Source organism: Drosophila suzukii (assembly GCF_043229965.1).
Source record: "Drosophila suzukii chromosome 2 unlocalized genomic scaffold, CBGP_Dsuzu_IsoJpt1.0 scf_2c, whole genome shotgun sequence".
In the NCBI taxonomy this organism is placed as follows: domain Eukaryota; kingdom Metazoa; phylum Arthropoda; class Insecta; order Diptera; family Drosophilidae; genus Drosophila; species Drosophila suzukii.
In genome coordinates this window covers 31,162,321-31,184,020 of record NW_027255896.1, presented here as the reverse complement: position 1 = coordinate 31,184,020, position 21,700 = coordinate 31,162,321, and positions in this window count along the sequence as shown.

The following is a 21,700-nucleotide window of genomic DNA, read 5'->3' as shown; positions in this document are numbered from 1 at the left end:
AGTTGGTACCACTGTCAGGCTGGACGGTGCAGACTGGTTTTTTTTTTCCCACCAAGCCAATGAATCATCTTTTCGCATTATATATTCCTCGGTTACTATTTATACAGTTTTTTAATAACTGCGTTAGCGCTGTTTGGTGGGCTTATTGACTTTTTGTAAAGTGTTGTCAAAATCATTCCAAATGTCATCATCTTCATTGTGTTCGGTTTGGCAGGCATTATCTTTTACGGCAGATTCAGACTTAGCAGTGGCCAAACCCATTGGCATAAATTTATTTTTTAAGCCATCTAGTGCCTTTTTGTATGAGTCTTATGATTTAAACACTCGCCCTTCGAATCTGGGGTCCAATATAGTGCTTTCAGCGCACAAAGTGTTCGACTCATAATCATGAAAGCGAGCATTTGTTTCTCTTTGTTAAACTCACAATTTCTTTATTTGTGGCCAATGTCATCATGCTCGCAATCTTATCTAGCAAAATGCCAGATAGCACAATAACTTTCGACAATGTCACGTTCGCTTCAAAGGAGATTTCCGTTGTTATTTGGGAATTTGGCTCTAACGCCCGTAACGCTTAAATCTGTCTACCGCCGGTATGTGGCGTATTTTAATCTCGCTTTGCTGCTTGCATATCTCCATTTCCCTTTGATCCCTTTAGCTGAGTAACGGGTATCTGATAGTCGAGGGACTCGACTAAAGCGTTCTTCCTTGTTTTTTAAAATCCAATCCAGGATGACTGCTCCGAAAAATCCGCAAAGATTTTCCGAATTGTGCCTCAGTGGGAATGATCGACAAGCTATCATATATGAGCAAAGGCTTTTCGACTCTTTGTCCATGACGGCCACAGTGATGGCCATATAGCTTTCATTTGTCAGGCAGTGCAGTGTTGCCTCACGAAGCTTTTCCGATATGTTTTCCCTAGCTTCATCGCGTTGTTTTGTAATCAACACATTGGTTAAAGTTTTCCTGGTTGGAAGGCTATTACCAGGGCAATTTGAAACATCCGAAATACATTTTTTTGAAATCCGGTTCTTCTACCAATCGAAAAGCGTGTTGACCTTTAGCAATCATGCGAACCACCTGCTTCTCAAGGCACTGCATTTTGTTTTCGAAACAGGCCTCTTAACAAATGTGGTTATTTTTGGTTGCGCACTTGTTTCAGAAATCCCATCCTGCTGCTCTTCGTTTTGCCGAACTATGGGCTAGGAACTACAACTACGATCTACGGTTATTGCCGCAGGAAATCGCAGCATTTAAGAAGAATATCGAAGAGTTATCAGCATTTTGCCTCCGAAGCGGATCTTGTCCAACAATAACACATGTGCTCGAACAAGACGCCAGTGAATTATATAATGGTCAACAACTGTTCGATCATCATCGACAACGGAGAGGGTCCCTGAATCTGGTAGGAAATCTCACCAACGGGCTATTTGGAGTACTAGACTCTTAATATGCACAAAACATGAAGGAACATCTGAAAGATCCAAGCAAAGGAATTATACAAAACGCATCTGCTCAAAAATCAAACTTCGATTTTAGAAAGCACGATAAACGTGATGAAAACCAGTAATGATGAAATGGAAAGCAGGATAAGGCACATGGAAGCAGTCTCGATCATGCTTTCGTGGAGTGCAGACGCGTTTTTGCATTGCTGCGAAATTCTTTGTGAAGATTCTATGGACAAGTCCACCTTCGTGGCAAATCAATTTGTTTTTGTAAATCCGGCAGCTAAAGCTGAAGCAGTGACTGTGCTCAGACTCTCCGTTAGCTCTGGTGAATCGCGAAAACAAGTGAAGAGACCTAAGGCAACAGTTGCAATTTGTTGATCTGGCAAATCACCGCTACTTCGAATTCAAATTCGAATTCAAATTATTTATAAACTCAATAAAATAAAATTTAAAAAAAATACAGGCATCCGCTCCCCGTACTGAACCCAGTGCCTCCCGGCTGCAAGGTGCACACCTTGCCCACTAGGCTACGACTGCTTTCGTGGAACCTACTCTAAAAGGGTTTGTCAACTGGAAGTCGGTAAAGCAGTACAAAGCAGTGCACAGCTTCCAATATGCCTACAATGTCGGACACCGAATCCGAACTCGACATCCATTCAAAGGTGGTTAAGGCGCAACAGACTATGACTAATGGTTTTAATTCCTCGTTACAAAAATTTAGCAGCATTTATAAAGCCAGTTCCATCAACGCCCAGCCTTTACCATCTAATGACATTGAACCCGAGCTAGAAGCCATAGCCGGCGACGGTGAAGACTGGTGGACCCCAAGGAACAAAAAACGCCGTCCAGAGTCCAGGTCTCCCAATTCTGCTAATAAAGTGCAGAGAAATTCCACTATTCCCAAAACCACTGAGTCCGCCAACCGATTTGCTGAGCTTTCGGACATGGACACAACCGAAGAATATCTACAAGCTTACCAAACAGTCAGCCAGTTGGTTAACAACCCTGATCAGGCCAGTACCAGCACAGGCTTAAGCCACGGCAGCTCCGGTAACAACAACAACGTCGAACACAACAGAAGTCAATCCAACAACAACAGTATCGACAATGCTACTAACAAACACCCACCCAATCACAAGCCACCGCCGATTGTAATCAATAACTGCGAGAATCTGAACGGGCTTATTCGATCCATAGATAAAATCGTACACCCGTCTAAACACTCCGTAAAATGTCATTCCAACAATTCTGTTTTGATCCTTTCTGCAGATTCAGACGCTTATAGAGCAATCAGTAAATATTTAATTTCAAAAAAGGTCCCGTTCCACTCCTGGCAGCTTAAAGAGGACAGATCTTATCGCGTGGTTATTCGAGGTGTTCATCACTCCACTCCGGGCGAACACATCAAAGAAAGCCTTACCTTGCTTGGCCATAATGTTCGCTTCATCAATAGACCAAAAAGCCGTTTCGACAAATCATAGTTCGTCAACCTAGTGTCTGCTTAACTAGAGCCATCTCCAACCAACAAGGAAATCCACGAAGTTAAGACTCTATGTCGCCAGCGTGTTCAAGTGGAATTACCGTACAAAAAGGATGATGTCGTACAATGCCATCGTTGCCAGGACATTCACCATACAAAAAACAACTGCTTTCTGGATCATAACTGTGTTAGTTGTGGTCAGAAACATGCCATAGAGGCCTGCGAACGTGATATTCATCCTGTTTAATGTGTTAATTGTTGTGAAAATCACACAGCAAACTACAAGGGCTATGTTGTCTACCAGCAGACAGTAAGACGCCGAAAAAATCTTTCATCCCAGGGTAACGCTCTTCCCCAAGAAACCTCTACCAAAAGGACTACTGTTCGATCGCATGTCGTTGGAGCTCTGTCGTACGCAAATGTCACCAATGGTCATTCTCGTCACCAAAACCAACAGGGTGGCCGATCCCAGTTGCAGCAGCCTGCGAACCTGCACCAGAACCAATTCCCTTCACTGGGAACCAGCAATAGGTTACGGACACAAACCATACAGACGACAGACCAACAACAATACCCAGAGACCCGCCATCAGCAGCAGCAGTCCTTCCAGCAACAACATCAACGAAATCACGAGCAATTCCAAAACGATCAGCAATGGAAACGACAAGAACAAATGTATCTACGATCTGAAGAACAACTGTCTGACCTTGTTGCTCGGTTTGACAAAATGCTTCAGATGATAATGTCAATGATGTCCCTTATCACCAACCTTTTACCACAAATAGCGCCAGGATCTGCTCAAGCAGCCGCTGGTCTCCACTCTGCCTTTACAGCCCGACCATGAGTCAAATTGGACTCAAAATCGGTGTGTGGAACGCCGACGGCTTGTCCAACAAGTCACTCGAGATGGAGCTTTTTGTAAAACAACATCATATCGACGTTATGTTGGTCAGCGAAACTCATTTTTGCTCTAGATCATACTACCAGCTAAGGGGATATGACGTACATCTTTCAAGCCATCCTGCTGGTCGCTATCGCGGAGGATCCGCAATTATCATCAAATCGTGCCTTAAATACTACCAATTTTTATGTGTGTGCGATCAAAGTCAGGACTGACCAAAGGGAAATAGTCATTGCATCTATATATTGTCCTCCAAATTCGCCTCTTACAGCTAACCACTACGAAGAGCTTCTTAGTGAGCTTGGGCCAAATTTTATAATTGCAGGGGACTGGAATGCGCATCATCGTCTCTGGGGATCACGTAACTCTCTTCGGGGCAGAACTCTAGCGGATATTGTACTCGCATCTCATATGCAGGTTCTTGCTACCGGAGGGCCAATTATCATCAAATCGTGCCTTAAATACTACCAATTTTTATGTGTGTGCGATCAAAGTCAGGACTGACCAAAGGGAAGTAGTCATTGCATCTATATATTGTCCTCCAAATTCGCCTCTTACAGCTAACCACTACGAAGAGCTTCTTAGTGAGCTTGGGCCAAATTTTATAATTGCAGGGGACTGGAATGCGCATCATCGTCTCTGGGGATCACGTAACTCTACAATTCGGGGCAGAACTCTAGCGGATATTGTACTCGCTTCTCATATGCAGGTTCTTGCTACCGGAGGGCCTACACATTACCCATACAGCCAACGCATGCCATCAGCCATAGACTTTGCCATTTACAAAGGAATTCGTTCTGATTTACTAAGCATCTCTGAAATTGTTTAACTAAGTTCGGATCACATCCCACTAATAATACACTACAGAGTTTCCGCTTGTAAGCTTTCCCGCAAGACGTTCGTCCTGCCCCTGAATGCAAACATCCCACAGTTTCAGGAAGCGATTAACGGCTTAGTTAACCTTAACATGCAGCTGAGCACTCCTGATGACATTGACGATGCAACTGAAGTGTTTGTGCGAAATATTCACATCGCTGCCGAATCATCAACCTGCGGCCAAAGACCAAACAGCCCATCTGATCCACCTCATGCCCTTTTAAAACCTGAGGTCCTGGATTTGGTGAGGCTTAAAAGGACGTTGCGTCGCAGATTTATGCGTTCTCGAGACCCTGCAGACAAAAGAGAATATCGTCGTGCTGAGGACGATCTTAAGAAACTTTTGCTGAGAACGAAGAGTAAGTACTTTGCCGATATGCTCCGCAATGCTGATCCCACAAAGCCGTATGGTTTCAATCTCTGGAGGGCAACAAGGAATATTAAGCGACAGCCCCCTCGCCGAATTCCAATAAAGCGTGCCGACAACACGTGGTGCAGATCAGACAGCGAAATTTCGATGGCCCTTGCTGAGGAATTGGAAGGGCGCTTTCAGCCATTCAATCTTGCTAGGCCTGAAGACGTGTATAATACCCTAGCATTCCTAAATGCCCCCTCCTCGGCGATTGAACCTATTCCACATGTGAGTCCGGAAGAGGTTTGCCTTCAAATTCGCAAGCTGCAACGCAGTAAGGCTTCCGGTTTCGACAGCAGAATTGCCAAGGCGTTTCCTAGGAAGGGTATACTTTTTCTAGTTCTTCTTTTCAACTCCATGCTACGTATCCACCATTTTCCCACACAGTGGAAGTGTGCTGTGAAATCGATGATACCCAAGCCAGGAAAACCGGAAAACCTTGTTGCATCCTACCGACCAATATGTCGACTGCCCACCTTCTCTAAAATATTCGAAAGAATATTCCTTAGTAGAATGAGGGCAGTAAGAAGTGTGCAGGACGCCATTCCAGACCACCAGTTCGGCTTTAGATGTCACCATGGAACCCCAGAGCAAGCACATCGGGTAACACAGCACATCCTTGGAGCGTTCGAGAACAAGCAGTACAGTTCAGCAGTCTTTCTTGACGTCAAATAAGCTTTTGACCGCGTTTGGCACGATGGCTTGCTGTTTAAGTTGAAAACTCTCCTGCCTACTGCCCAATATATTCTCCTGAAATCGTATCTCTTAGAACGAAATTTTATGGTAGATGTGAGAGGCGAAAGATCGTCCATCAGATGCATTCGAGCTGGCGTACCTCAGGGTAGCGTTCTTGGTCCGGTTCTATGCACTCTGTATACCGCTGACCTGCCATACCCTAGGGAACTGGGTACCCTCTTGGCTACATATGCTGATGACACAGCCTTTATTGCCAACTCCACGTGTCGAATTGAAGCAACCCAAATCACACAAAACTTTTTGGATTTGTATGGCGAATGGACGAATTGATGGAATATCTCGATAAACGGAAATAAGTCTCAGCACTGCAACATCTCTCTTAGAAGTAAAAATCTCCCCAGAGTGAAATTCCAGGACACAGTCATACCGCAATCAGCCCAGGCTCAGTACTTGGGCTTGATTTTGGACAAACGCCTTACGTGGAGGCAGCACATAACTAAAATAACAGCAACATATCGCGCTAACATGCGGAAACTAAATTGGATGCTTAAAGGTACAAGTGAGCTCAGCCTTAGCAACAAGATGTTGCTGTACAGGTCGATAGTGGTTCCTTCATTCATGTATTGCATACAAATATGGGGTACCGCTTCAGAGTCAAATGTCATAAGGGTCCAAAGAGTGCAAAACCGGGCGCTACGTACGATTGCGGATGCGCCTTGGTACGTAAGGAACGATGGCCTAGCTTGCGATCTTCACATCCCCACGGTCCGAGAGCAGATAAATATGCACTCAAGCCGTTACAACGACCGTCTACTAGCCCACACCAACCATCTAGCAGCATCCCTGGCAAACCAAATTACAACGAGAAGAAGACTAAAGCGAAGGCACCCCGGTTATCTCTGGACAAGAGGACGTCAGGTCTCTCGAGTCCTAAAGCAATAAAATTGTTATTGTTCAATTATTGTAAATATTGTTAGTCACCTTTTCTGTTATGTTTCTCTTCGTACACAACGTTTTATAGCCATTACGTTGGCTGATCAACGTTAAATAAATAAATTTATTATACTAAAAAAAAAAATTAGATTACTTCGCAAACAAATAACGAAAATCACTAGGAAGATTCTTCTATGCAATGGCAATTAGATGTTCTTTTTTTAGCATATGCTGATTTTGAGTGTATTTTAGAAGGGATGGATCTGAAAACTTCGGATAGCATATATTTAGTTCCAAAGCATATACTTTATGCATACAGTTATTATATAAAGTGTTCACTTGACAATAGTTTGGATATATATCGAATATATTATGGTGAAGATTGTGCAGCACATTTTGTTGAGAGCATATATAACGATTGTTTAATGTTATTTCAAAATCACTTAAATGTAACGATACCGTTATATCCGCTATCAATGGAGCAACAAAAAATAATTGACTTAGAACAAAATTGTAGTATATGCAGTAATTTATTCACTGATCAATCTAAAAGAGTTCTAGATCATTGTCACTTAACAGGCAAATAAAGAGGTGCAGCTCATAATAATTGCAATTTAAACTATATATCCGCTATCAATAGAGCAACAAAAAATAATTGACTTAGAACAAAATTGTAGTATATGCAGTAATTTATTCACTGATCAATCTAAAAGAGTTCTAGATCATTGTCACTTAACAGGTAAATAAAGAGGTGCAGCTCATAATAATTGCAATTTAAACTATAAATTAAATATTTTTCCATAATCTCTCGGTATACGATGCTCATTTATTTGTGAAAGAATTACTTTAAATTTCGGGTGAAATTTCTATAATTCCGCTAAACAAAGAGTTTTATATATCGAACTCAAAGAAAATGTATATAAATCCCAATGAAATGTTAGAACTTCGATTTTTAAAAAGAAGAAAATCTAACCACAATAAAGTCATTTCTCACGGACTCGAACAAATTTCAAATGGTTAAACGTAAAGGCATATTTCCGTATAGCTATTTAAATTCAGTTGAACGCTTGTCAGATACACAATTACCGTCGCGCGAAAATTTGTATAATCAATTAACTGATAGACACTGTTCTGAAGAGAATTATCATCACGCTCAAAACGTTTGGAATGCTTTCGAGTGCACAAATTTATTAGATTATTTATTGTTGTTCAGGCCCACTGTCCGGCGAATCTGGACTGGCCCCGCTATCCAGCTGCAATGCTCTACCGCTCTCCCGCTCTCTCGCGCTCCCGCTCTCCTGCGCTGTTCCTAGCTCCCTCCATGAAGTCTCCGCTGCGCTTTGGACCGCAGAGCGGAGCTTAGACTAAGTCAGTTCGATTCTGGAGTTAAAACTGAATAAACCGCGGTCGTACCCCCGCCTACTTTCCAAGTTAACTTTTAGTGCGTACTTCTTTTCGATCAAGGGGCAATACGCGTTCGAGTGGTTTCTCCCCTACAGCTTCCGCAGCACCAGCAGCAAACCGCACCAGCAGCAAACCGCCAAAGCCCAGCGCAGCAGCCCGCCGACGCCGCCAGTTTCCCGCCGTCGCCTCCCACGCCATTCCATCAGCGCCACCACGGTACACCGCTACCCCCCCGGCGTACATTTTGATCCATTCGAGCCGATAAGATAAGTAAGGCTTTTCGACTTATTAATTGCCGGCCTGCAATCAGCCACTCGAAAATATAATTCGTTTGACTTTCTGTACGATTTGTCCAAAATCCTAGTCCGATTAAATCCGACAACGGCAATTAAAAATTACTTCGTCATTTTTTTCTTCGATTTTCCTTTTGCTACGTGCGCCCATATTGCCAATTTTTTTCCGACTCCTTTTTTTAATTGCATTTGGCCGCTCATCCATACTCACATATACAAAATCGAGAAAAAATTCCAAGCTTAGAAAAATTATTGTGCAAATATAAGCCAAGCATACAGTGAGAACTATTAAATTTCTAGTGTTCTGCCAATTCAGGCCCCCAAATCTTTTCAAGATTTTTCTCACTGTATATCCGCAACCGCTAAAATACTTGTACAATAAATCGAAAACTTCTACAACAACACCCCGCCGGCAATAATTATTATACCCGTTACTCGTAGAGTAAAAGGGTATACTAGATTCCTCGGAAAGTATGTAACAGGCAGAAGGAAGCGTTTCCGACCCCACAAAGTATATATATTCTTGATCAGGATCACTAGCCGAGTCGATCTAGCCATGTCCGTCTGTCCGTCTGTCCGTCTGTCCGTCCGTCCGTCTGTCCGTCTGTCCGTCTGTCTGTCCGTCCGGATGAACGCTGAGATCTCGGAAACTATGGGAGCTAGGCTATTGAGATTTGGCGTGCAGATTCCAGAGCTTCTTACGCAGCGCAAGTTTGTTTCACTCTAACGCCCACAAACCGCCCAAAACTGTGGCTCCTACAGTTTTAATGCTAGAATAAAAATTTTAACTGAAATGTATTGTTCTCATCAATACCTATCGATTGACCCAAAAAAAAGTTTGCCACGCCCACAAACCGCGAAAACCTGTGACGCCCACAATTTTCATGCTAGATAAAAAACTTTAACTGAAATGTATTGGTCTTGTCGATACCTATCGATTGATCCAAAAAAAAATTGCCACGCCCACTCTAACGCCCATAACGCTTAAATCTGTATACCGCCGGTAGGTGGCGCATTTTAATCTCGCTTTGCTGCTTGCATATCTCCATTTAGCTGAGTAACGGGTATCTGATAGTCGAGGTACTCGACTATAGCGTTCTTCCTTGTTTTTGTTTAATAAATTTAAAACCGGCGAAAATTACATACATGCAAATATCTACATACATACAAATATCTACATACATACAAATATCTACATATATACAAATATCTACATACAGTCACATATAATTTTTAACTCCACCATCCCGTTCCGACTCATTAAAGTTTTCCGTCGGCCATCCGGTAAAAAAATAATAAAATAAAAAATTACACCAACCGACGTGAACATTTTTTGGTCATTGTGTTTTATTTACCATCAACACTATTTTAGTATTTTTTTGGTATTTGGTATTTACTCCGTAAAATTTATTTTATTTAAACGAGAAAAATACCAGCACTCCACTGCATGCATAGCATCCTCCGTCCACCAATTTTTTTGGTATATTTTTAGTATTTTTCCCTCGGAATATTAAATCAAATTAAAGCAATACTCCAATATTAAATAATCAACCGATCGCATCCTCCGGCCAACAAATTTTGGTTTTTTTCTTTATTCAGAAGCTTAAATAAAGGCGAAAATATTACAATTACTCCACCGGGGACTATATATATACACATAGTTGGTATTTTTCCCCCTCAATTTATCCAAACGCAAAAAATACCAGCAAAAATATACCAAACTTGATCCCAATTACAATATACATATACCAAAAAGGGTTAAATATTATAGTATTACTTCTCAACGGGTGATATTCGTCACCCGTGCAAACGTCAAAATGGCACTAGCACCTTCCCAAATCGCTCTAAGCAAATTTACTGAGGTCTCAGATCGGCTGAGTGAGTTTGAATCCAGAGCAAACACTCCTTCGCCGATCCCTCCTATTCTGTCCATGCTGAACATCCGCCGCGAAGAAATACGCGCGTTATGGGACCGCATCGAGGCAGAATACGATGAATGCACCGGGTGCATAGCAGAAGCCAGAGACAGTGCAGCTGATAGTTTGCCAGTTCTCAAGGCTAAGTACGGCTACTGCTATTCCGTTTACGAGAGATGTGGGGCTCAGATCGCGGATATGATAGCCCAGGCTCCCCAAGTTCAAGCTGTTCCTACCCAGACTTACATTCCCTCTGGATGTCGGCTGCCACCGTGCGATACCGAGGTTTTCACCGGAGATTATCTGCGGTGGCTGACCTTTAGGGATCTAGTTACGGCCATTTATATAAACAATCCAAGGCTGACGCCAGTCGAAAAATTGTTTCACCTAAATGCCAAAACAAGCGGCGATGCACACACGATGGTGTCGAACTCCCCCCTTACTAACGACGGCTTTCGCTCAGCTTGGGCTAACCTAACTGAGCGTTTCGAAAACAAGCGGTTATTAGTAAATAGCCAATTAAAAATACTTTTCAATGTGCAGTCCGTTAATCAGGAATCTGGGTCAGCTATCCGTGAACTTCACCGTACCATCCAGGGTTGCCTTACGGCTTTAGAAATGTCCGGAATTGAAACCGAAAATTGGGATTGCCTCTTAGTGTACATGTGCTCCTCCAAACTTCCTAAGCTCACGCTATCCTTGTGGGAACAGTCCCTGCACAAAAAGGCAGAGATTCCGACGTGGCAGGAACTGAACGGCTTCCTTACGGAGCGTCACCGGACCTTAGAAGCCATAGACGACGTACGGCCATCAGGCTCGAGTCAACCACTGCCAAAAACATCCGCCCCCACTGCAGCGCCTCGAAGAATGTGACCTTTGTAAGAAGGAAAACCATCCTGTCCGCACATGTGCACGGTTCCTCCAGATGACGGTCGACGAGCGGTCGGCATATATAAAGAGGAAGCAGCTGTGTCTGAACTGCTTCGCACGAGGGCATCAGCTGCGTGATTGTGAAAGCACTCATAGCTGCTTTACGTGCCGCGGCCGCCATCACACCTTACTACACAGAGGCAACTCCTCCCAATCGCCTTTGAATCCCGCCCCAAGACCCAGATCAAGACCAAGTACACCAGTTGCAACCGCTTCCCGGTCCACGGACTCTACAGTCCAAAATTACTTCGCGACGGGGTATAGATCCGTCTTGCTGGGCACCGCCATAATTGACATATGTCACCTGGGGTCGAATTTTAAAGCTCGTGCCTTTATAGATTCAGGATCAGAGGCAACCTTTATTTCTGAGCGGCTGTTCAAACTAATTAAGTTGCCTCACCAGGTAATCCGAGCACAAGTATCAGGCTTAAACCAGACAGTATCCGCTGAATCCAAAAAGCTCTGTCAGTTTACCATCCGTTCTCCGACCAGGCCTGGCTTGCAAATAAACACGACGGCCTATGTTCTTCCTCAATTAGCTGGAAACCTTCCATCTTGTCCGATTCCGCAACAGTTTCTACGGGATCTTCCCAAACTGTCACTAGCGGATCCAAAGTTCTACGAGAGCGCACACATAGATATTCTGGTCGGGGCCGACATACTGCCATCCATTCTCCTAGCGGCACCCGGCCGAATATTTGTGTCTCTCTCCTCGGGCAAGAAACCATTTTCGGGTGGATCCTAACAGGACCCGTTCCTGCTCCAAGGGAAAATCAGATTTCCGTTTTTTCCACACGAATCTCCCACACAGTTGACACGTCCCTGGATAGGCTTCTCACCAAATTTTGGGAGATCCTCCGCCAGTAAAAGTGACAAAATCTTCCGATTTGACATGTGAGGAAAATTTTCTCCGAACGACTACGAGAGACGATAACGGCAGGTATGTCGTAAGTCTTCCGTTTCGTGATCCTCAAAACGTAAAATCCGCCATCGGTCACTCCAGATCCTCCGCGTTGTCGCAGTTCCTAAGAACCGAGCAACGCCTAAAGAGAGACTGTCAGCTGAAAGCCAAATACGACTCCGTGATTCAAGAGTATCTCGACCTCAATCACATGAAAGAAGTCCGTCCTACTCATAATTCTGCCGTGCTCAAGCCGGAAAGTACAACCACTAAGTTACGTGTGGTTTTCAATGCCTCCAGCCCTTCATAGAATGGGGTCAGTTTAATTGATATCCTTCATGCTGGCCCAGTCTTACAGTCCGATCTAACTATCCAGATCCTGAAGTGGCGATATTTCCGATACGTCTACAGTGCCGATATCGAGAAAATGTATCGGCAGATATGGGTAGATCCGAAGCATTCCCCGTTCCAGCGCATCTTATTCCGCAACAGCGAGGGGCACATTCGAGATTTCGAATTACAGACGGTAACTTTTGGAGTCAATTGCGCGCCATTCCTGGCCATTCGAGTCCTGCAACAGCTGGCAACTGACGTGCAGCTCAGCCATCCAAGAGCGAGCAACGTCATTCGAAATCATATGTATGTAGACGATGTCCTTTCGGGAGCTGACTCCGCCGAGGACGCTAAGTCCATTGTTCGCGAGCTACAAAGTGCTCTAGATTCCGCGGGGTTTCCATTGAGAAAATGGACCTCCCACAACAAAGAAATATTAGCTCACATCCAAAGCGATCATCTTCTGACAACCGACTTCCTCGAGATCGACACTGAGAGCACAGCCAAAACTCTCGGCGTACGATGGAAGGCGACGTCCGATGAGTTCTTTTTCGTCCCACCAGATTTAGCAACGGAAATCTCCCACACGAAACGCCAAGTCCTTTCCCAAATTGCCAAGCTGTTTGATCCAGCAGGCTGGCTCGCTCCATTTGTTGTGTGTGCCAAAATCTTTATGCAAGAGATTTGGCTTCAGGATCTAGGCTGGGACGATAAACTTCCAATTGAGCTGTGCCAAAGGTGAAACAGCTTTCTCCAGAGCTATTCGGTCCTAGACCAGGTCAGAATACCCAGATGGGTTTCCTTCCGTCCAGAGTTCCGCGTAGAGCATCACGGATTCTGTGACGCCTCGCAAAAGGCATACGGTGCTGCGATCTATGTGCGCGTAGAAGTGGGCCATAAGACGATGGTGCACTTGCTCACGGCCAAGACGCGTGTGGCGCCAGTCAAAACGGTGTCCCTTCCCAGGCTGGAGTTATGTGGGGCTCTCCTTTTGTCCGAGATGGCCGAAGCCATTCTTCCTAATATGCCGAGGCTGACCTCAAAATTCCATTGTTGGACCGATTCCACGATTGTGCTTGCATGGTTAGCCAAACCAGCGTGCCATTGGACTACGTTCGTTGCCAACAGGGTGACGAAGATCACCGAGTCCACTGAGGCGGCCAATTGGTCGCACGTTCAATCTGAACATAATCCAGCTGATTTAGCTAGTCGAGGAGTTCCCCTTCAAGAGCTGGTGGATAACCCGCTTTGGTGGCATGGACCCACTTGGCTGCAACGTCCACGCGATCATTGGCCCAGCCAGGGAACCGACCTGCCGGTGACTGAGATCGAAAAGCGTGCCGTTAAAGTTCATGTGGCGTCTATGCCGTCAGAAGATTTCCTAGATCGCTTTTCCAATTTAGATAGAGCTTTGCGGGTCCTCGCGTATGTCCATCGATTTGTCCAACGATGGCGAAGACAATCACCGCCTTCCGGGGTCCGTCTAGAGGCCCAGGACGTTGCCGCCGCGGAAGAACTCATGACAATTTGCACTCAGCGCAGGTATTTTTGTGAAGAATACCGCTGCTTGAGTCAGAAGCGTCCTGTGCCCGCGGCGAGTTCGATTCTCTCCCTGAACCCCTTTCTAGATAAGAAAGGGGTAATCAGGGCATGCGGCCGCGCAACGGCCTCCGACAGTTTGCGGTATGATGAACGACATCCGATAATCCTGCCGTACGAATGTTGATTTTCGTTTGCTTTTCTACAAAGGCCATCCAGCTAGAGCCTACATCCGACTTAACGACTGAAAAGTTTCTTGCCGCTTTCGCTCGATTAGTCTCTAGAAGAGGGTGTCCTCGCCAAGTCCAGTCAGACAATGGAAAGACCTTCGTCGGCGGCTCCACCGTGCTTTCCCGAGACTTCCTGCAAGCCGTTAAGGAGTCTGTGACCGATGCGTATAGTCATCAGCAGCTCACCTGGCAATTCGTTCCTCCTGGGGCACCCCATATGGGAGGCCTATGGGAAGCTGGTGTCAAGAGCTTCAAGACCTTGTTTTACAAGTTCACCGCTACACGGAAGTACACCTTTGAAGAGCTGTCCACCTTCCTAGCGAGAATCGAAGCTTGTCTGAATTCCAGACCGCTATCTCCCATGTCCGAGGATCCAACTGATCTCTTAGCGTTGACACCAGGGCACTTTCTCGTTGGTGGACCTGTTCTATCCATAGTGGAACCTGAAGTAAAGGGCGAATTCAAGTCCATTCTGAACCGGTGGCAGCACTTAAAGTCTCTCCATCAACAATTCCGCACTCGATGGAGGGATGAGTACCTTAAGGAGCTCCACAAGCGCAACAAGTGGCAAGTCCCCACAGAAAATCTGCGTGTTGGCGATCTGGTCGTCATTAAGGATGACAATTTGCCCTCAAATGAGTGGCGACTCGGAAGAATAGACTCTGTTTGTGCCTAACCGAAGTAGACACTTCCGGGTCACACCGCGGGACAAGGGGGTAATGAGCACTTGTCGCTGGCACGGGGACGCTATGATGGCAGGACGATCGCGTCGCGGCAATGGTAACGATGGTTACTGCGATGCCGGACCACAGGCGATGCTGAACTGCGCTGAGGGTGAGCTAACGTGGGTCAGCTGCTAGTGGAGATAGTGTATTTCGAGCCCTATTCCCAGAGGTAGGAAGTAGAACCGCGGAGTTATGAGATGCGTTGATAACTGTTTTATTCTTCATTTGGAACATGTTTATATACTACTTGGAACACGGAAGTTTAGTGTAATGATTAGTGAAGTGAGCTTTATTCTAAAGTAGGTCAGGGAATTATGATTATGTTAGCAGTTTGCGTAGTGGGCTTTGCGTAGTTGGCTGACACTGCAAAATATGCTGACTGCATTGGCGGGTCAGTGTGCCGTTCAGTCGGTGAGACGGTGAGTTAGTGAGACATATAATATGCTGATCAGCAATTCTGATATGCAGTGGGTCCTACTGTTGAGTACCTTTGGGTACGAACATTCTCCCCCCATTGAGGGGTACCCTCAATTAAGTCGTGATGTCGGTCAGCCCTTGACCGATTTGTATAGGAAGCACCTAACAAATCATTGACCAAGGTGGATCTTTCCTTCAACTGCGGTTCATGCTTGTGATTCAGGTCCTTCACGTCTTCTTGATGCTGCTTAACACTCCCCTTTGCGATAAAATTGGCATTCCGTGGGGACTGAAATTGTGCCCTCGTAGAACTTGATCATTTGGCACGTCTATGGTATGTGGACGTTCTGCAACAAAACTAAGATCTTTCTTGGTTAAGTTTAGAAATGTTGAACCAAAGTCAGCCTTCTTGTAGGTTTTGAATTGATGAGAAGTCGGTTCTATATTCATCGGATTTTTATCTTTCGTTGGCTCATAAGCAGCGTTCGGTCCTGCAAACTCATCTCTGTTTTCTATTAGATTGGGGCTGATTTCCGAATCAGATGAGGTTTCTTTATTGATATAACCTGTGGTTACATAACCAAGCCTTGTGCCTTGTGCTAAAGGTTTATTAGGTCCTAGTTCAAGACGTTCACCGGTAATTACACGAGAAAATACTTCAACCCCTAAAGTTAGGTTAATGGGTCCTGGTTGCCGAAAGTCAGGATCTGCTAACGGCAGTCCCTCGGGAATATTAAGATCGGTTGTAATCGGTACTGACGGTTGGTCTGTAATGACTGTGGGCATAATAAATACCTCTAATAGTTTTTCAAACCCTGATATACATGATGAGAGCTTTAGTGTTGATCTAATTGCTGTTGATATCTTTCCTCCGATTCCAGATATTTAAATCGGCGACCTTTCCTTAAGAGATAGCAGATCTGAGATTCTCCTTGAGATTAGATTCACCTGTGATCCACCACCTATTACAGCGCGACATGTTTGTAATTGACCGTTTGGCCCTTGTAATGATACCTTGGCGGTCGCGAGGAGAGTATATCCTCCTACGTCGTCGTAGCCTGCAATGGTTACTGCGCCGGCCACTGGATTGCTAGTCGGTCCTTGGTGTAACAGTGAATGATGCCGTTGCTGGCAGACTCGTCAAGTGGTCGGTGATCCACAGTTTTCAACCTTATGAGCTGTAGACAAAAAATTTGTGCATGCTCCTACTCGAATAGTGGCTTGGCGCCGCGTTTTGGGGTCCATTTCCTGGAAAAGGCTACATGCTCTAAGATTATGTTGTCCTAGGTGACAAATCTTACAGCTCTCTTCGTTGTGAACTGACTGATGGCGGAGTGTTGCTGTAGGTTGAGCGCTTATCGTCTCCAGCATGCAAGCGCGCCGCTCAATAAACGTCAGTACACTCCATAACGTTGGAATTTCCGTTGGTGCATCCACTGAATTTTCTAGAGCAGCTAGAGACTGCTGGTCTAGTTTTCTTCTGATAAGAAAACACAGGATTGGATCCCAGGATTTTGTGGTGACATCGAGGTTTTGGAGAGTACTCATTGAGTTTTTGATAGAGTCATGTAAGGCCCTTAGTTGGCGCGATGAGCCGTCTATAGGCCTATGGTCAATAATTTTTGCTATAGCGGCGAATACTAATATTTTGCCGTTCTGGTACCTGACCTTCAACCGCAACCAGGTGTCGTCATAGCCACCCTGTGAGAAGGCTGTGTCTGTCAAGACGTTCCTCGCTTCACCACGAAGCGAACTCTGTAGAAAATGTAGTTTTTGACTGGCCGAATATGGTTTGTTATGTACCAATTCCACAAAGAGATCATGGAACCGTGGCCAGTCTAGATACTCGCCGTTGAACTCCGGTATGCTAATTGGCGGAAGTGCCAAATTTAGGCTCATTGGCTCGTCGTTTTCTCGTAGCAGGTTCATTTCGTATTCCTCGTATAATGTGTGGAATTGGGCTAGCTCTACTTCTGCCAGAGCTGCGGCCCCAGGTGTGCTATCCAGTTCGTCGTGGGCTTGCCTCAGTAACGGAGATGCAGGTGCCTTTGTAGGGCTGGGGTGACAGTTGGGGCGTTCGAGGCTAATGATAATGATGACTCCAGTTCGTTGCATCTTCTCTGCAACTGTCGGATCACCGTGTCAATTGCGGAATCTCCTTTGACTTGATCTCTTGTTGTGAGCTTGATGTTGGCCGAAGTTCGTCTGGGGGCCTTCGGAAGCCCGCTTCCAGTCGGCATGTTGCCCAGAAAGATATTCTGATATTTTTCGACCAGCTCTTTAAGTGCTACTAGTCGTGAAGAGTACTCACTTCCAGTGGGTAATGCCGCTTGCTGGACTTCTTCATCTAGATCGCAAAACTGCTTCCAGAGATCGTTTAACTGATTTAGCTTACCGGAATAATAGCCGTCTCGGTGGCGTCGGTCGGCAGAATCCTTGCCATAATTCTTAATGAGCTGTTGGATTTTCCCTTGCAGCTCGTTTTGGGTGTCTAGTAATCGATTGTGTAAATCGATTCTTGTGTGACTTATTTCCTCTATGAATGAAGTAGACATATTGTGTGTCTTGGAAACAAGGAAACCTGTGAAGCTGGATGAAGCTGAGTATCCTGTGAAGCTGGATGAAGCTGACGTTCCTGTGACGCTGGAAGAAGAAGCGTATCCTGTGAAGCTGGATTAAGCTGAAGTTCCTGTGACTCTGGAAGAAGAAGCGTATCCTGTGAAGCTGGAGTAAGCTGAAGTTCCTGTGACGCTGGAAGAAGAAGCGTATCCTGTGAAGCTGGATTAAGCTGAGTTCCTGTGACGCTGGAAGAAGAAGCGAATCCTGTGAAGCTGGATTAAGCTGAAGTTCCTGTGACGCTGGAAGAAGAGGCGAATCCTGTGAAGCTGGATTAAGCTGAAGTTCCTGTGACGCTGGAAGAAGAAGCGTATCCTGTGAAGCTGGATAAAGCTGTGAGTCCTTTAGTGGGAAGGGGGTTGCTTGAGTGTGATCCTTTGTTGTTAAAGGATCACGTCGGGGTCACCAATGTTTGTGCCTAACCGAAGTAGACACTTCCGGGTCACACCGCGGGACAAGAGGGTAATGAGTACTTGTCGCTGGCACGGGGACGCTTTGCTGGCAGGACGATCGCGTCGCGGCAATGGTAACGATGGTTACTGCGTTGTGCCTAACCGAAGTAGACACTTCCGGGTCACACCGCGGGACAAGAGGGTAATGAGTACTTGTCGCTGGCACGGGGACGCTTTGCTGGCAGGACGATCGCGTCGCGGCAATGGTAACGATGGTTACTGCGTTGCGGCAATGGTAACGATGGTTACTGCGTTGCCGGACCACAGGCGATGCGGAACTGCGCTGAGGTTGAGCTAACGTAGGTTAGCTGCTAGTGGAGATAGTGTATTACGAGCCCTATTCCCAGAGGTAGGAAGTAGAGCCGCGGAGTTATGAGATGCGTTGATAACTGTTTTATTCTTCATTTGGAACATGTTTATATACTACTTGGAACACGGAAGTTTAGTGTAATGATTAGTGAAGTGAGCTATATTCTAAAATAGGTCTGGGAATTATGATTATGGTAGCAGTTTGCGTAGTTGGCTTTGCGTAGTTGGCTGACACTGCAAAATATGCTGACTGCATTGGCGGGTCAGTGTGCCGTTCAGTCGGTGAGACGGTGAGTTAGTGAGACAAATAATATGCTGATCAGCAATTCTCATATGCAGTGGGTGCTACTGAGCGCCTGGTACTGTTCCCAATTTGGCTACTGCTTGATTTGTTGGGTGTGGTCATGTTGAGTACCTTTGGGTACGAACAGACTCCGTTTTTCCGGGAGCCGATGGCAATGTCCGCGTAGTCGACATTCGTACGATACGCGGCATTGTCAAACGTCCAATGACCAAGGTGGTTCTTCTTCCAAGAGAGCCGCCCAAAACTACCTCGTAACGAGCCGCGTTTCTTACACACCATAGTCCGTAGCCATAATCCACGACATTGTTAATCAGCCCTGTTTGTTTTTTCCTTATCCACACTCTAAACAGGAAAATGGCTCCCCGTCCACGTAGCGCTCAGGCTTTGGATAGCAGATGTACTAGAGGTACTCAGTCCTACCAATGCCGAGTCTGCCGCGGAATCCATCCTCTTCGGAAGTGTCAGAGGTTCCTAAAGCTGAGCGCGGAGAAGCGGCTGCGGGCAGTTCTCATTAACAAGTACTGCGCGAACTGTCTCGCACACGAGCACTCCACTGGGAGCTGTCGTAGCGGTGACCGGAGCAGAACGTGCAACCGGAACCATCACACGCTGCTGCACATGCACGAGCTTGTTTCCCGGAAAAAGTCCGGCTCCAAGCAAAAGTCCCGCTCCAAGCAACAGCCCGCTTCTCCGCAGCGTTCGCACCGGCAAGATCCGCCAACTCGCCGAACGCCTGCCCCTCCACCGCGCTCAGCATCCTCGACACCAGCTCCGTCGCTCGCCGCACTGCTCCAGCGTCATTGCGTCAATGTCCTCCCGACTGCTGTGGTGATCGTCGAGACCGGAGAGAAGACGTTCGACACCGCCGCACTCATCGATCCGTGCACCCCGACAAGCTCCATCAACGCATCCCTGGCCGCCGCGTTTCGTTTGCCGACAACAAACGTGGGCGATGAGAGCATATGCACGGCGACCGACGATCCCTAACCCTTGATCGATTGGAGATCTGTTCCTGTTGGCGTAACTAAGCAGTGGGTACCGCCGATTACAACAATTTAGATATATCTTAATAGTTTCAGATAGTGCACTTATTTTCTTGTTTTAGCGGAAGTAGAAAGAACCCACGCCAGTCCGACGAGCATAGCGCAGAGCATCGCTAGAAGTGCACGACCTCTACGACCAGCATACCGAGTGGCGACTCGAGATCCGGTAGGATTCAAGTTGAACGCTACATAGTAGACATACAGTAGACAACAGAAATGGCGCCCAACGTTTGGCCCGATCGTTCAGATCGGGAGATATATAGTCCGAAATTCCCGCGAAAATCGCTCTCTAACTCCATCCAGTAATTTTCAGTTTTTTTTTTGTAGAACACAATTTCTTAAAGTAACGTCCAGCGCGGAAAAGCCCAATTGTCCTGTGGAAAAGCGTATAGAGGTCCTCCTAAGTAGTGGAACGACCCAGGATAAAGCAATACCCGTGAAGGAATACGTTATTTAAGAAAAATCCAATTGTAGGTTTCAAATTTTTCAGGGTAGTGGTAGATCATTTCCTGGAACTGTAGTACAGTCGAGTATATCACGAACTGGCTAACCGGAAGGAGCTACACATCAGCTGAGACATTTAAGCTTTCAATAGAATTTCCTCCGCGAATCGATGAGCACGGAAAAAGCAATCACCTGAACAGGTATGGGTTGACCAGACGTCGAAATTCAGGGAGTCCATAGTTATAGAAACTCAGTCATAGGAATAGCAGAACCAGTCGAATCAAGGAAATAATATGCCTCATAGCAGAATGTTGTAATGGTGACGATCCAAAATGTTTATATTATTACCAAAAGGCAAATTAAAATACAATGGTAGTAAATCATAGTAGTGAAGATATGGAAGCTGCTCTTAGTGGAAACTCTACTTTTTGCAATATATGTAACGAGCCGTTAAATGCAGTAGACATTCGAACAGTAATTCCGTGTATGCATAAATTCCACAGTCGTTGCATTATAGAGCATCTTCAGGAAACTAATTTATGCCCAATTTGTAAGACCCAGTGTGAATTACAACCGGCATCTTCTCCGACTAACAACTTGCAAGCAGAAATCTCCGCCGCAGAGCAAATTCGTAACGCTGACGAGCAACAGTACGCAAGGCCCGCAGGCACCAGGACTAGAAGGGGTCGCGGAAACGGTCAGCGAAGGGGGATGATAACTAGATCCCAACGGCTAGAGATCCCAAACCAACCAGCACTGAATCTGACGAATAGTACCACGTCACATTTGAATACATCGAGTCAACGAGAAGATATTACTAGTGAAGTACGCGGTGAAATGCAAATTTGCCAGCGTCAGTTAATGCAGGACATCCGTTATTCAGACTCAATTAGCAACAATGCAGCTAGGAAGCAATACAAGATCGAATGCAGAGATTAGACCCATAGAGAATAGAGATTTATCAGCACCGGCGAACAGACCATCGTCTAATTCGTATGGAGCTATAGGGAACGATAACCGTCAGCAAGCCAGTGGCGTAAGCAACAGGTCACACGTATCAGTCCATCAGGACAAAGTACCGACTATTATCCAGAGCTGGCG